Source organism: Hevea brasiliensis, chromosome 17, assembly GCF_030052815.1.
Source record: "Hevea brasiliensis isolate MT/VB/25A 57/8 chromosome 17, ASM3005281v1, whole genome shotgun sequence".
Lineage (NCBI taxonomy): Eukaryota > Viridiplantae > Streptophyta > Magnoliopsida > Malpighiales > Euphorbiaceae > Hevea > Hevea brasiliensis.
In genome coordinates, this window is record NC_079509.1 from 46098651 (window position 1) to 46114696 (window position 16046).

The 16046-nt window shown below is 37.8% G+C and overlaps 1 pseudogene; it reads right to left on the reverse strand.

The window, feature by feature from the left end:
• Window positions 1-614: 614 nt before the first annotated feature.
• Window positions 615-15095, reverse strand: LOC131175286 (uncharacterized; annotated as a pseudogene).
• Window positions 15096-16046: the final 951 nt, after the last annotated feature.

Here is a 16046-nt window from a genome sequence, read left to right on the forward strand (position 1 = left end):
AAATTAGGGTTTTAACTGATCTCGCAGTCATTTCTCAGTGCGGTCACCCATCGCTGTGACCCCCGGCTCATTTAACCTTTTATGTTCTGTTTTTCTTATTTATACTTTACCTTCTGGTAATCACTATTAATTTTTATTCAGAGCTTTTCTAGGTGACTTAAATATGATTCTAATCCTCTTAATTATCCGGACCGACACCGGTCATCAGAACAGTGATTTGCACAGGACTATGCATGTAGGGGTGTTACATTCAGTACTAGGCAAGATATAGATATGATATTTCTAGTTAGTATTGGAACAAAATAACAGTTATCAAGTTCAAGCAAAAGGTCCGTAGGCAGAGACAAAATACATGTTCCTACAGCTAAAGCAGCAACCCTTGCTCCATTTCCAACCTGTAGGTCCATTTCACCTTTCTATAAAGGTCTAGGTCTTCTTAGTTCCTGCTTATTATTACAAATGTGAGATCCACATCCGGTATCTAATACCCAAGAATAAGAATTTGACATAGATAAATTTATCTCAATCATAAGCATACCTGAAGAAGAAGCTTCATTAAGCTTCTTCTCCTTTAATGTAGCAAGATATTCAGCACAGTTCCTCCTCCAGTGACCTTATTTGCCATAGTGATGGCAGGTACCTTTGTCCTTTTTAATGCCCCCAGTAGGCTTAAGTGCTTTAGGGAAAGTCCCTTTCTTCTCATTGTTCTTCTTCTTAGACCTTTTCGATTTGGTCTTAGAAGATTGAACCATAAGAACAGGGGACTTGTTCTTCTTAAGTTCCCCTTCGGCAGTAGTTAGCATACCCAACAGTCCAGGAAATGTAGTTTCTAACTGATTCATGTTAAAGTTCATTATGAACTGTGAGAAGCTAGGAGGCAAAGACTATAAGACCAAGTCAATACTTAACTCCTGATCCATGACAAAACCCAATTGGCCTAATTTTTCAATATAGCCAATCATCTTCAGAACATGAACATTTACTAAAGATCCTTCTGTCATCTTACAGCGAAACAATTCCCTTGATACCTCATACCTCTCATTCCTACATTTTGAATCAAATAACTCCTTGAGATGCAAAATGATAGTTCAAGAATCCATATTCTCATGGTGCCTTTGAAGTTCAGGAGACATGCTAGCCAACATCACACATGTGGCTTGCTCATCATCATCTATATGATGAATGTACTCAGTCAGTACCTCTTCAGGAGCATCAACAGGAGGAATACTGGGTTTGGCATGTTCAAGGACATATAGCCTCTTTTCTTGTTTGAGAACAATTCTCAAGTTTTTGTACCCGTCCAAGAAATTTGGTCTAGTCAACTTAATAGCATCCAGTATGCTACGTAGGGAATGGTTGTTACTCATGGTGATATTAGTGATCTACAAATGCAAAGATGAAATTGTATTAATTTCATGTATATAATTTTATAAACCAAATTAATAAAGGTCTTTAATATCCATTTGGTCTTCCACTATTTTTCTCAAATTAATAGCCCTCACCATTAATTCGAGAAATTTAATGCATTAATTTCCTTAGTGGGCTACGACCCCATTTAATTTTATTTGACCTTGAGTGTGCTCAACAAATCAAAATAAAATTAAATTAGGTAGATAACTATTTATCAATCACATCTCTATGTGACTCCTAGATCAATTAGGTGACAACTATTTGTCTAAACATAATTTTATGTTTCTCCTAACTATGCATCTGATTCTACATGATCATGAGTGTGCTCATCCAAATCATGTAAATCAGTTAAGTAAAACCCATTGTTCAGAAATATCCAATATTTCATAGCCATAAACATGTTCGAGAGAAAAGCAACCTTGAGTGTGCTCAACAAGTTAACTTTAATATAGAACTCAGGTTTATGCTATAACAATGGAATGCATTATGTTCATAACATGTACTTAATATTTGAATGACGAATTTTAGGTCTATGCCAATTTTTAGGTCTCATTAGTTAACATGCTAGCAATATCATACATCATATATATATAACATACACCCCTAGCATGCCTTTCTAATTGGATGATTATGGACTTTACTAAATAATTCTCTCGAGCCATTTGAGAGAATTATAGGGTCAAAAACCTAGGTAGTAGCAATGTAGGACTTCATAAGTCTTCTCAGCAACTCCTTAAAGTATATTCATCAGCTCCTCTTTCTGCTTACACTTACAAATAATTTTCCTATCTACTTTTTCTAAAACTATATAACGTTTACATATTTTAGAAATAGAAACCTCGAGTTACATTCGAGAGGAGTAAGATGAGAAAAGAATTTAAAACACAGAATATAAGAGAAGGCAGGGAACACAGTCTCTATTTATGAATATACAGGCATTCAACTATATAAAGAGCAATCACATTGGTCTTTAGTCTATAACCATCCATCATGCATTATAATCAAATTAAAATGCATAAATAAATTTAAGCATCCGTATTGTTGTTGTTGGTTTCATGTATAATTAAAATAATATTTCTAACAATTAGAAATATTAAATCAAAAATATGTATAATGTTCCTTCGACTAAATAATCCTATTTAATTGTCTTGGAAACAATTTCATTTAATTAATAAGTAATTTAATCACAATTAAATACCTATTAGTTTAACAAAACAATTAAATTAAATTTTATGCTACCCAATGCCATATATAATTTAGAAACAATTTTCTAATATTATATATGTGTGAGTTAAACAATTTAATTCAATATCTAATCTAATTAGATAATTAAAATCTAAAATAATTTTAGATGCCCCATAATTTGCATCAATTTTGGAAAACAATTTTAGAAAACACATTTTCCAAAATTGATATTGAATTAAACAATTTAATTCAATAAATTCCTTTATTTCAAAAGCCCCAAATTAATTTTAGAAACTAATTTTCTAAATTAATATAAAATCAAACAATTTTAATTTATCTTCCAATTGAACGAAAATAAAATCACAATTTTATTTATTTGAAAACTAAGATTAGAATTAATTTTTAATAAAATAATATTATGTAATTCTCAATTTTAGTCAATAGGAAGTTTAAGGGCAAAACTGGAATAAGGAATTTATAATGGCATAATTGTAAATTCTGCCAAAATAAGAACTTATTTACAGCCACATGACCGGTGGCATTTCTGTAAATAAACAGTAGTGGCAGTTTTGCAATTATAAGCAAAATTAAGGGTAGCATTACACAATGGCAAACTGTAAATATCACGAAAAAGAGGGGCAGTAGACTGCCACTTTCTCCTTCCTCGTGCAGTTTGGTTTTTCAAAAATCGACAGCTCACAGTTGAAACAGCAGCTACTTATAGAAGCTACAATGGCACCATGAATGAGGATGCCGGCCAGCAGATGGAGAGCCATCAGCGCGTCTCCGGCGAGACAGCAGCTCGTCATTTGTGACGGCGTTGCAAGAAGGTGAGCTGGTGCGTCCAAGATCCTTACACGATCTTATCGTGTAACACCAGCCATCTTTAAATGTCGTTCAGTCAAGCAAAACGACACTGGTTTAGAGATCCTCAACTATTTGAGGTTAACATCACTGGCCACACGCACACGAAGAACAAGTAGCAGTAGCCATCAATGTTCCTCAAGGTCCGATATACCCATCTGATGGTTTACATATTTCGGTGACCCATTACATCATTTCTTTTCAAAGATAAAAAAAATTTCATGAAAAGAAAAGAAAAATGGGAAAAACAACGTAGGTTTCAGTCCGTTGAACTTCAGTTTTCAGATCTAAAATCTTCAGAAACAAAACTCAAAATTAATGTCTCAAAGCTTTCCAGAACCATTCTGGAATCAAGACGGACCAAAAGGAAATTCCAGAGGAACAAAATATACCAACACATGAATTAATTCTCAAATTAACACCAACGACAATAAATCATTCCACAATTAATTAAAATAGCTCTGATACCACTGTTAAGAAGCATTAATTATCAATTAAACAAGATCAACTTTAATTAAGTATGAAATTGTGATAATTAAAATTTTATTATTTAACAAATTACCTCAAACAACTTGTGGAATTTTCTAACAACCGGGCCGAGTTATAACAAATCACCAGTCGTCCAGATGTTCGGCTTCTGATGGTATCCATACAGACTGATTATGAGAAAATTTTCCAAGACACTCTTAGAGAATATTGAGAGTTTTTGAATGCTAGATCTTTTTCTTTTTCTTACACCATCAAGAATGGAAGACAAGCTTCTCTATTTATAGGGAACAATTTTTTATAATTATATATTTAATCTTTTAAATTTATTAATTATAAATTGACCCCTTATAGGAATTATAATTCACATAATTAATTTCTATAATTCTAGAAACTTTAAATTAATTCTATACTTAATTATTAGGACATTAAGCAGTATAAATAAAAGTTATGCTTCAGTCCTTAAGTCTCTAGAATTATTTTTATCAAGTCCAACTTAATAATCCAATTTAATTCCTCACTTACATTCTTTATGTGTGTGACCCATTAGGTTCCTAATATGTTGGCCACAAATATAATTAAATAAAATTAATACTTTAATTTTTTATTATTAATTCACAATTGATTAATTATATTTGTAGATAATTATTGACATCTAGCAATGTGTAACGACCACCCAAATATTAGAATTTATCAAAGTGATTTGACTAACATTTCTGTAATCCGTCTGTCAGTGTAATTAATATCCCTTCATTATAATTGTCACGACCCAACCTATGGGCCGAACCGGCACTAGGACCTGGGCCAGCCTAAAGCTCCCGAGGCCCGTAGTAAGCCTAACTATTCCTTAACCCAACTCTAATGCCCATTTGGGCCCAATTTCAAGAATTCAACCGGACAGAGTCCGGCCATAAAATGAACCTTTCAACGGGGAGTTTTTGACTCACCCGACCTGTAAACAAAATAAATACTCAATTCGGGAGCTCAGCTCACCCTCCACATACTCATATCAACATAAAAATAAATGGGAGCTCTGCTTCCTCATCCAGTCCATCAACATGCATAAAATAATAAGTTTACAGGTCCAAAATAAGAATTTATATTACAGACCCAAATCAAATAAACATTTCTAACACATGTAGAAATTCTAAGATTTAACAAGTTTATACAAACATTAATAATCGACCTGCGATGGAGAAAGCAGGTTAACCTCAAAAATACCCTCCTGTGACCTGGAAAAATATTGAACAGGAGTGAGCATTCGACTCAGAGAGTAAAATATCAATTTTAACCATAATCTCTATAACTATCTAAAACTAATGCATCCTGTAGAGTGAAATGCATCATCAGCAACAAATTCACATCATAACAGCAAAAAGGTAATTTGGAGCACTCACGCACCCAGTAATATCAATAATAATATATGGGAGCTGATCATCTATACAGCTCTCTTAAATCCAACCTGTGCCAGCGAAGAACTCAGCTCGGACTTTCACTTAATAACCAAATCGGGGTCCCAGCGAAGAACTCAAGCCGTGTCTACCCCGAAGGACCGGGTCCCAGCGAAGATCTCAAGCCGTGTCTACCCGTCCTATCCATAGTCCACACCACATCACACGCACGCACACTGCTCCAAATTACCACAACAACATACATGGCACATTCACAGTTATGAATGCAACATAAATCGTGCCTAGAGTTTATCTACATAGATATATGCATATAAGTGATGCATGGGCATGCTTGAACATATAATAATATCGAAATTACAATTAAAATTAATATTTTACTCACAGACTTGACAACGGTCACTGGGGCGGCTGGACGGAGGAAGAAGGCTGTCCCTGTAACACCCCTAAGTTCGGTAGTGCGTTCTACTGTTCCGGTGACCAGTGTTATCCGGACAGCTAGGATGCCTAGAACTACACTTCGATATGAGTGAGGAGACATAAAATAATGAAATACAAGAAAAGAAAACACAAGAAAAACAAAGGAAAAATAATAGCAAAGAAATATAACCAAGTTAAGCGAGCCGAGAACCCTAGCGATGGGTGATCGCACCGGGAAGTCACGGCGTGGACCGTTGACTAGCCCTGGACTGCGGGGAACCCTGGAAAACATTTTTAGGACTTAAATAGACCCTTATTGAAGAATAAAAATCATTAGAAAGATCAAAGAAAAATTAAATAATTAGTACAAAGAAAAGTGAGAAATCGAAAAACAGACAAAACCCGATGTTACTGAAAAATCGGGAATGCATCCCGAACAGGGGCATTATGGTCATTTGACATCCCGAATCGTCTTTTGACCTAAAATTTCATTAAAAATAAATAATATTACACTTAGAAAATAAAATGAAAAATTAATTTGGTGGTACCTAAAGTAAATAACAAGAATTAAGGGTTTAATGTGGGATAAAGGGAAATTAAACTTATAATATGATTAATTGGTGTGAGTGGGCCACTAATGAATAAAATAAAAACATAATGGGGCAGCTGTAATTCCATTATACAAGCTGAAATGTTCATCTTCTCTATTTCCCTTAACCTTGCCGAATTGAAGGAAATGAAACCTCCATTGCCGTTTTCTCTCACGCTCACCTAACCTCCTCATTTCACTTCCAATCATTTAGGGCTCTTCATTAAAGATTGTCTACACATCATAAGGAAGAGCTTGATATCAAAATTAAGAAGTTTAATCAAGGTTTAGCAAGTTCTAACCATAGGTAAGTTTACATTTTTGAATATTGCTTTGTTAAACTTTGTGTACATGTTATGGGTGTTGGATTTGTGAAGAAAATTTTCAAGTTTGAGGAGTTATTGATATGTCCATTTTGGACAGCCATGGAGTTATGTATTTAATGATTTATTATTACATATATTTGATGTAAATTCATGTTGAGTAGAGGGATTTAATATCCTAGTAAGTTATTTCCATGAAAATGTGGTGATTGTGCACTTAAATTGGAGATTGACGAATTGTGGGACACTTTGGCATTGTAGAACATTTCGGCAGCCTTGGGACACTTTGATAAATGTATGAGTTCATGAAGGTATTGGCAGAATATTGACATTGAGGATTGATGGATATGTATATAGATTGGTTGTGTAAAGTGTATGTAAGAATGAGTAATGTTTAGGTGTATATGTGATTGTACTTAGACTTTGTAAATTGAGTTTATTTGGTGTATTGAGGATGTGTGTAATCTGCCCAAAGTGACTTTAAAGTGAAGTGGTATATGGTTTTGGTAATGTACCAAAACAGAATTGGTAAGGGAAGTGGACATATAGTAAGGTAAATGTGTCATTGATGTATGTTTAAGCAAGGTAATTAAGGGCAGTATGCATTTTAGCCTATAACTTTAAATGTGTAACTTCAATTGGTATGAGACCAATTGGAGGTGAAACTAGGCACAAAATGTGCCAACTTTCATTAAGAAAGCATACCAAAATTCTGCTTGCAAGGTGGCATGAAAAATGACCAATTCGGATTAAGTGCAAGTGAAACCTGAAAACTGACCAATTGGGCAGCAGTTAGTGTTTAGGCCATAACTCACCCAAAACAGGTCCAATTGACCTGAAATTTTAACCATGAATAGTTAAGACCCATACCTACAAGTCTTATGAAGACACCAAAGCCCAGAAATGACCATAAGCAAGTCAAACAGCTTGCACAAGTTCGGGTCCAAAAACTGGCCGAACCAAAGTTGACCAAATTGACCTAAAAATGACCTAATTTGATGCCATTTGACCAGTAATAGTAAAATGACCATAACTTGGTCTACATAACTCGGATTGACCTAAACTTTTGCCCCGCGTTCCATAAGACATAGATTTACAAGTTTGTAGTTTTAACCGAAACCCGAAAATCGAGGGAACTAGGTCGTCCGGCTAGGTCAAACTAGTATCTCGGAATCCAGCAAGTTGCATTAAAATGCACTAAACAAGGAAATGAGTTTGGTAAAACGTACCAACCCTAAAACCCTATCGAATGTGACATATTAGTAACGTTAAAACCTAATTTACCTAGAACGCATCGAGGGTCGGTATGTTAGGTGATTAAGCAAATAATAGCTTTCAGTGAATTATTTGTCAAACATTATCGATAGAGACAGTTTAATTTAGTACTGAAACACTTCTAATTGTGTTTCTCAGTTAGCAAAGACTCAGGAAAAGGGAAGGAAACACTGAGTCCAGACCAGGAGACAGTTATCAGAGGTTTGTGCACAACTAGTTTTTAACTAATTTTGTTATGAATATTTCATATGATTAAATAACATATTTTTCTTATGTATTATGTTTAACAAGCATTTGATTTAATTCAATGATTATTGAAATTGTTATAGTATGTATGAATTTAGCTTTGTGAAATGGTATTTTCACAAGTATTAAGCATTGTTATGGATTGAATAAATTATGTTTTGGAAAATCATGATAGAACATATTTTGAATTGTGATGGTAATTTTCATGGAAAAATGCAAATTTATGATTTGAATTGTGATGAGCATAAAAATTATTGGATATTGGAATTGACTTTGAATCGAATTATATTATGATTTATGCTCACTAAAAGGATTGTGATATTGTTTTATATCTCACTATAGATGCTTGACTAGGTTATTACCCGTCTCTCTCATTTGTTGAGAAGACAATGGAGTTAGTTGTGTTTTGATTACCATGGTACATGCACAGGCTTAGATTTTCCTCTGATTTGAGGTTAGATCTAAGTTTATTTTATCGTTATGGCCCTTGCGGAAGATTCATTATTGTGATGGTACTGTGCACGATGATTCGACCTCCCCGACCATAGGGAGTTAGAATCTGATTCGACCTCCCCGACCATAGGGAGTTAGAATCACCCCGAAGATGGCCCTTTCGGATTAGTCTTGCATAGTTAGTGAGATAAAGAATGGCTTTTGAGATAAAGAATGATTTGTGAGATACAGCATGGTTTTTGAGCTACAGCATGGTTTTTGAGATACAACATGGTTTTGAGATAAAGATTGATTTTTGAGATACATAATGATTTTTGAGATAAAGAATGGCTTTTGAGATAAAGAATGATTTGTGAGATACAGCATGGTTTTTGAGCTACAGTGTGGTTTTTGAGATACAACATGTTTTTGAGATAAGGATTAATTTTTGAGATACATAATGATTTTGAGATACAGAATGACTTTTGAATGGTAAAGAATTGTGATTTCAATTATGGTTTATGTATAATTGATTTTGTTGGAATTACTTAAATGGTTAGTCATGATTTGATAAATTGAATTTTGTGATCAAAGTCATTTATACAAATGATTTACATTATTGGCAATGAATATTTTGAGTTTTGGAATTTGATGAGTATTCAGATTTCCAAATTATTTACTGTAAATTTTGTCAATGTATATTGTACTATGTTTTAAATTATAGTTGTGCACCACTGAGTTCACCACTCAGCGATAGCTTTGTATGCTGTCGCAGGTAAGAAGAGCATAGAGCAGTGAGTAAGTTTCTTTGAAGACACTTTGGACCAGCTCGGTATATTATAGGTATACCCATGTACATAGGTCTGATGTATGCATGTAATAATATGTATGTAAATTATTTGAGCAGTTGTAAATTAAAATTGTACATTGAAGTTGTAAAGTGAATTATGAGTTATTTTGACTTGTAAAATTTGTATTATATTTCTTTTATCTCATCCTTTGAAAATACTGAAAAATTATTGTGGATTGAGTTGAGAAAAATATTTTGTTGAATTTTGTTGGAGTTGAGATTTAGAAAAATATTGAAGTGCTTTTTTACAGGTTTTCTGAAGAACTGTTTTATCCAAAATACAGATGGCACTCTGCCAAAATTTTTACAGAAATTCCAAATAAGTCAAATGTGTTAGTTCTATCACTTCAGTTCACAAAAGTTTTTAACACCTGTAAATAGTGCTCACCACTGTGAAAGAAGTAAGAAAAGTTTTTAAAATCCCTTGTAGTGTATTTAATGGGTTATCAGTAGACGGAGTTGATAATTCATTAGGTATACTACGGGATCATTTCATGCCTTACAGAGGGGTAGGGTGTGACAGTCCCGGCTCACCTAATAATTACATTACAATTATTTAATACAATTGACTCAATACAAATCAAGAAAAGACCAAATACGCCCTAAGTCGTGCCGAAAATCCGGCAGAGTCTCTCCTATACCTAGGACCTACCCAACCTGCAAAAGGGCTCAAAACACACTTCTATATTCGCAACTCATATATCTACAATTCAATCACATCGCATAGCCCCTCCTGGGCCCATCAAATCAGTCATCCATCACAATATGTAAAATTTCAATTTAGTCCTTATAATTGATCATTTTTGCAAAAACTGCCCAAATAAGCTCTAAAAATTCTAAAACTTTGCCCCGCTGTCCTTAGCAATATTACTAGGCTATTGCAAGAAGAATCAGAATTTTCTGAGCTACCACGAATATTTTATAAATTTTTAATCCTATTTATGCACTAGAAAATTAGGAAAAAACAAGGTTCGGGTTTACCTTTGCCGATTCTGACTTCGGGAACGCACTCGGGATGTCTGACAATGATGGGGTAGCCAAAACCTTGATCCAATTCGGAGACTTTTCCAGAGTGTCCTGTCTGGCCGAAATTCATGCACTTATTAACCGCGAATTCCGCGAATTGAGGATACTTACACGAAGCACACAACACGGGGGTTAGTACATAAATTTTACGGAATTTTCTAAGCTCATTTAATGCTCGGAAAAACACTGCGAAGTTCCGTGGGACTCACCGAAAAACGATGTCGCAAAAATTCGAAATTCATGTCGCCGCGAAGCTCTTGACGAGTGGAGCGCTCTGGTACTCTCGGTTTTCTCGTGGGATTCACAGTTTGCGAGAAATTTAGCTCAAAAGTCAAAATGGGCTAAAACTTCCCGGGCAAAAATTGGACAAACCGCTCGATGGATTTCGGTATTCTTGGTGTCTATGGAAAGCTCTCGACGAGTAGATGGATTTAGACACAAGACCCGGTCCGATTGGTGGCTGGATCGGCCGAATTTCAGCCGGGAAGACGAAGCGGCACGCTTGCGCGTCGCGTCGCTTCGGGTGCCGTTTTTCGGCGTTCCAGGAGGCAGCCGGTGGGCTGGGACGGCTAGGGATGGGCGCCGGCGAGCTAGGGTGGCAGGGGAGGTGGCGGCGCGGCAAGGAGAGGAGGGAGGAGAGAGAAAATGGGAGAGGAAGAGAGGAGGGTCGGGACGCGCGCGAGGAGAAAAAGGAAGAAAAAAAAAGGCCGGTCCGATTCGACCGGTCCGATCCGATCTGGTTCGATTCGGTCGGTTCGATTTAGGATACAAATTTTGAATTTTTACTCTGCCTTGAGACTGAAAATGAGGTCCAAAAATTCCAAAAAAATTCTAGAAAACTAGGAAAAATTTGTAGACTCCAAATATATTTTTAGTTTTGCCACGTGATCTTTAAATAAATTTTTAAAAATCATCAAAGTTTATATTTTCAGAAAATCGAACCCGATTTTTTTTTAAAATCCGAAAATTCTCAAATAATTTCTTAAAATTTAAATAAAATTAAAATATCAATAATACTCATAAAATAATAAAATTTAAAATTTTGGGGTGTTACATTCTTCCCCCCTTACAGAAAATTCGTCCTCAAATGTTACACAAGGCAGAATAAAGTACATGATTACACATTGAACAGATAAGGGTACTTGCTACGCATGTCCCGTTCTGACTCCCAGGTGCACTCTTCTACCGATTGGCTCCTCCACAAAATCTTAACCATAGGGATCTGTTTTGATCTTAGCTGTCTCACTTGGTAGTCCACTATGGCTACAGGTTGCTCCTCAAATGTCAAGTTTTCTTTTAGCTCTATTACATCCTGCTGTAGTACATGGGAAGGATCTGGGATGTATTTCCTGAGCATGGAGATGTGAAATACGGGATGAACGTGAGAAAGGTTGGGTGGTAGCTCCAACCGGTAGGCAACTGCTCCAACTCTATTAGTAACCTTAAAAGGTCCAATATACCGAGGTGCCAACTTGCCCTTCTTTCCAAATCTCATCACTCCCTTCATCGGAGAAACCTTCAGGAATACATAGTCGCCTACTGTAAACTCCACATCCCTCCGTCTGGGGTCTGCATAACTCTTCTGCTTACTGAAAGCTGTTTTTAATCGTTCCCTGATTAAAGGAACTACCTCTAAAGTGTACTGCACTAGGTCTACATCATGCAACTTCGCTTCTCCCATTTCCGTCCAACACAGAGGAGGCCTACACTTTCTTCCATATAGTGCCTCATAGGGTGCCATCCCTATGCTGGAATGGTAACTGTTGTTGTAGGCAAACTCCACCAAAGCTAGCTGATCATCCCATTGACCTCCAAAATCCAACATGCGAAGCATGTCTTTCAGTGTTTGAATTGTCCTTTCGGACTGTCCGTCTGTCTGAGGGTGGAAAGCAGTACTAAAGTTCAACTGTGTGCCAAGTGCCTCCTGTAACTTTCTCCAAAATCGAGAAGTGAACTGGGGCCCTCTGTCAGATATTATGAAAGCCGGAACTCCATGCAATCTGACGATTTCTCGAATATAGAGTCGGGCCTATTGTGCAACAGAATATGTAGTCTTCATAGGCAAGAAGTGAGCTGATTTGGTTAGGCAGTCTACAATTACCTATATCGAATCATATCCTCGCGTGGTACGAGGCAACCCAGTCACAAAATCCATAGTAATCATTTCTCACTTCCATTCTAGGATAGGGAGCTCTTGCAGCTTCCCTTACGGTCTCTGGTGTTCAAACTTCACCTTCTGACAAGTCAAGCACTTGGACACAAAGTCTGTTATGTCTCTCTTCATGCCATTCCACTAATAGCTATCTTTCACATCATGGTACATCTTGGTGGAGCCTGGGTGGACATTGTACAGTGTATAGTGTGCCTCTCGCATGATTTCATCTCTGAGATTATCCTCATTGGGCACACAAATCCTAGAACCTTGCACTAGGGCGCCATCATTGGCAAATCCAAACTCACCATCTTCACCTTGCTGTACTCTTTCTATGATCTTCATCAATTGTTGGTCTCTATGCTGGGAAACTCTAACTCTGTCTCGCAAGTCTGGCCTCACTGAAAAATGAGCCAATAATACCCCCTCATCTGAAAGATCTAGGATTAAACCTTGATCCATCAACTCATGTATTTCCTGAATCAATGATCTTTTCTCTGCTGAAATGTGCGCCAAACTGCCAGAAGATTTTCTGCTCAAAGCATCTGCTACTACATTGGCCTTCCCAGGGTGGTACTGGATAGTGCAATCATAGTCTTTCAGAAGCTCCATCCATCTCCTCTGTCTCAAGTTTAAATCCCTCTGTTGGAAGATGTACTTCAAACTCTTGTGGTCGGTGTATATCTCGCACACTTCACCATACAGGTAGTGTCTCCAGATTTTTAGTGCAAAGACTACAGCCGCCATTTCCAAATCATGGGTGGGATAGTTCTGCTCATGCCTCTTCAGCTGCCTTGAAGCATAAGCCACTACTTTCCATTCTGCATCAAAACACACCCTAGGCCAATTCTGGAGGCGTCACAGTACACGGTGTATCCTTCACCGCTCATAGGTAGTGTTAGCACAGGGGCAGTGGTTAGACACTCCTTAAGCTTCTGGAAACTCTCCTCACAGTCATTTGTCCAAATGAATGGAACATTCTTCCGGGTTAACTTAGTTAGGGGAGCCGCTATCCTGGAAAAATCTTGCACAAAACGCCTATAGTAGCCAGCTAGACCCAGAAAACTTTGCACCTCAGTGACTGTTGTAGGCCTAAGCCAATCAGTTATAGCTTCAATTTTTTTGGGATCCACTTGAATACCTTCACTAGAAACCACGTGTCCCAAGAATGAGATGCTTTCTAGCCAAAATTCACATTTTGAGAATTTGGCATACAGCTGGTGCTCCCTCAAAGTCTGCAACACCATCCTCAAGTGCCACACTGTTCCTCCTCGGTCCGAGAGTATACCAAAATGTCATCTATGAATACGATGACAAAACGGTCCAAAAACGGCTTGAACACCCTATTCATCAAGTCCATGAAGGCTGCTGGTGCATTAGTGAGTCCAAAAGACATCACCAAGAACTCATAATGACCATATCTTATCCTGAATGCCGTTTTGGACACGTCCTCATTCCTGATTCTCAACTGATGGTAGCCTGATCGCAGGTCTATCTTGGAAAAGAATCCAGTCCCTTGGAGCTGATCAAACAAATCATCGATCCGAGGAAGTGGATACTTGTTCTTCACAGTCACCTTGTTCAGCTGTCTGTAGTCAATACACAACCTCAATGACCCATCTTTCTTTCTCACGAATAGAACAGGAGCGCCCCAAGGTGAAGTGCTCGGACGTATAAAACCCTTGTCCAAAAGCTCCTGTAGTTGCTCCTTTAGCTCTTTCAATTCTGCTGGTGCCATCCTGTAAGGTGGCATGGATATGGGATTTATACCTTGAACAACATCAATACAGAACTCTATTTCCCTTTCTGGTGGCAACCCTGGAAGCTCCTCAGGGAAGACATCCATAAATTCTCTGACAACAGGAACATTTTCCATGTTGACACCTTCTACAGATGTATCTCTTACCAATGCCAAATACCCTTGACATCCACACCTCAACATTTTTCTAGCACTAATTGCTGACACCAAATTATATGGAGCCACGCTCCTGTCACCATCAAAGCTAAACTCTTCCACACCAGGTATGTGGAAATGCACCTTTTTGTTCCTGCAGTCTAAAGTGGCATAATGAGTTGCCAACCAATCCATCCCCAAGATTACATCAAAATCTATTACTGGTAGAGGAATCAAGTCTGCTGGGAGGATCTTTCCATCCACTACTACTGGGCTACCCGGAAAAACCATATCTACATCTATGTTGTCACTAAGTGGGGTAGCTACAGATAAAGGGTATTCTAAAGTGGTAGGGTTTCTACCCAATTTCATGGCAAACACAGGGGAGATAAATGAGTGCGTAGCACCCGGATCTATCAAAACACGAGCCTCATAGGAACAGACTAGAAGAATACCTGCCACAACTGCATTGGAAGCCTGAGCATCTTGGTGGGTCAGGGTGAAAACCCGAGCTTGACCCCTACCCTGAGTGGCAGAACCCTGATACTGACTTCTACCTCCTGATCTGCCTCCAAATCCACGTCCCCCTTGTCCTCTGCCCTATTAGCCACTGAACTGACTGCCTGCCATGCTGGAAGCACCCGAATACAACTGACGAGGAACATTTGCAACAGAACCCTGTGACCCCATCTGTGGCTCACTGAACACGGGGCATTCCCTAGTAAAGTGACCTGGTTGGCCACACCTGAAGCATACTCCTAAACCCATCATATAAGGTCCTGAATGTCCTCTTCCACACTGTGCACAAGGTGCCAAGGAGGATCCTGAACCAGACTCAGAACTGCTGTACCCCGAACTCTGACCACTGCTGGATCCGTACCCTGGTCTGAACCCTCGGGATTTGTATCTAAAACCACTCCTCTTATTCCTGCTTCTTCCTTTGTAATTAGTTTGGCCACCACTATCCGGAGTACCCATGTGGGGAACACCTAAAGAACCCTCTGCTCTGTTTTTCTTTGCTCTTCCGCTATCATCCACAGCATAGCTAATCTCTATCTGTCTGGCTCGATCAATTACCACATCAAAATACTAATCGGACATTATGGCCAGATTTGCATACCTCCTGTCCAGCCCCTTTAAGAACCTCTTCACCTTCATAGTTTCTGTAGCTACTGCAGTAAGGCATACCTGCTCAATTCTAGAAATTCTGTAGCATATTCATCTACAGACCTGCCATTCTGTCTTAAGGCCTCAAAGGCCCACTGCTTTTGATCTCTGAAACTTTCTGGTACAAACCGGTTGATGAACAGTTCCACAAACTGAGTCCACGACAAACCCTCCATCCAAGGTAATATGTAGTCATTCATCCATTATCTAGGCATAGGCCCCATGACATGCTGCATACACTCTATAAGTCTTCTGTCAGTCAATTGCAGCTCTGTTCCTGCCTGTATGCAGGAATCCAAAAACCGATATGCATCATCT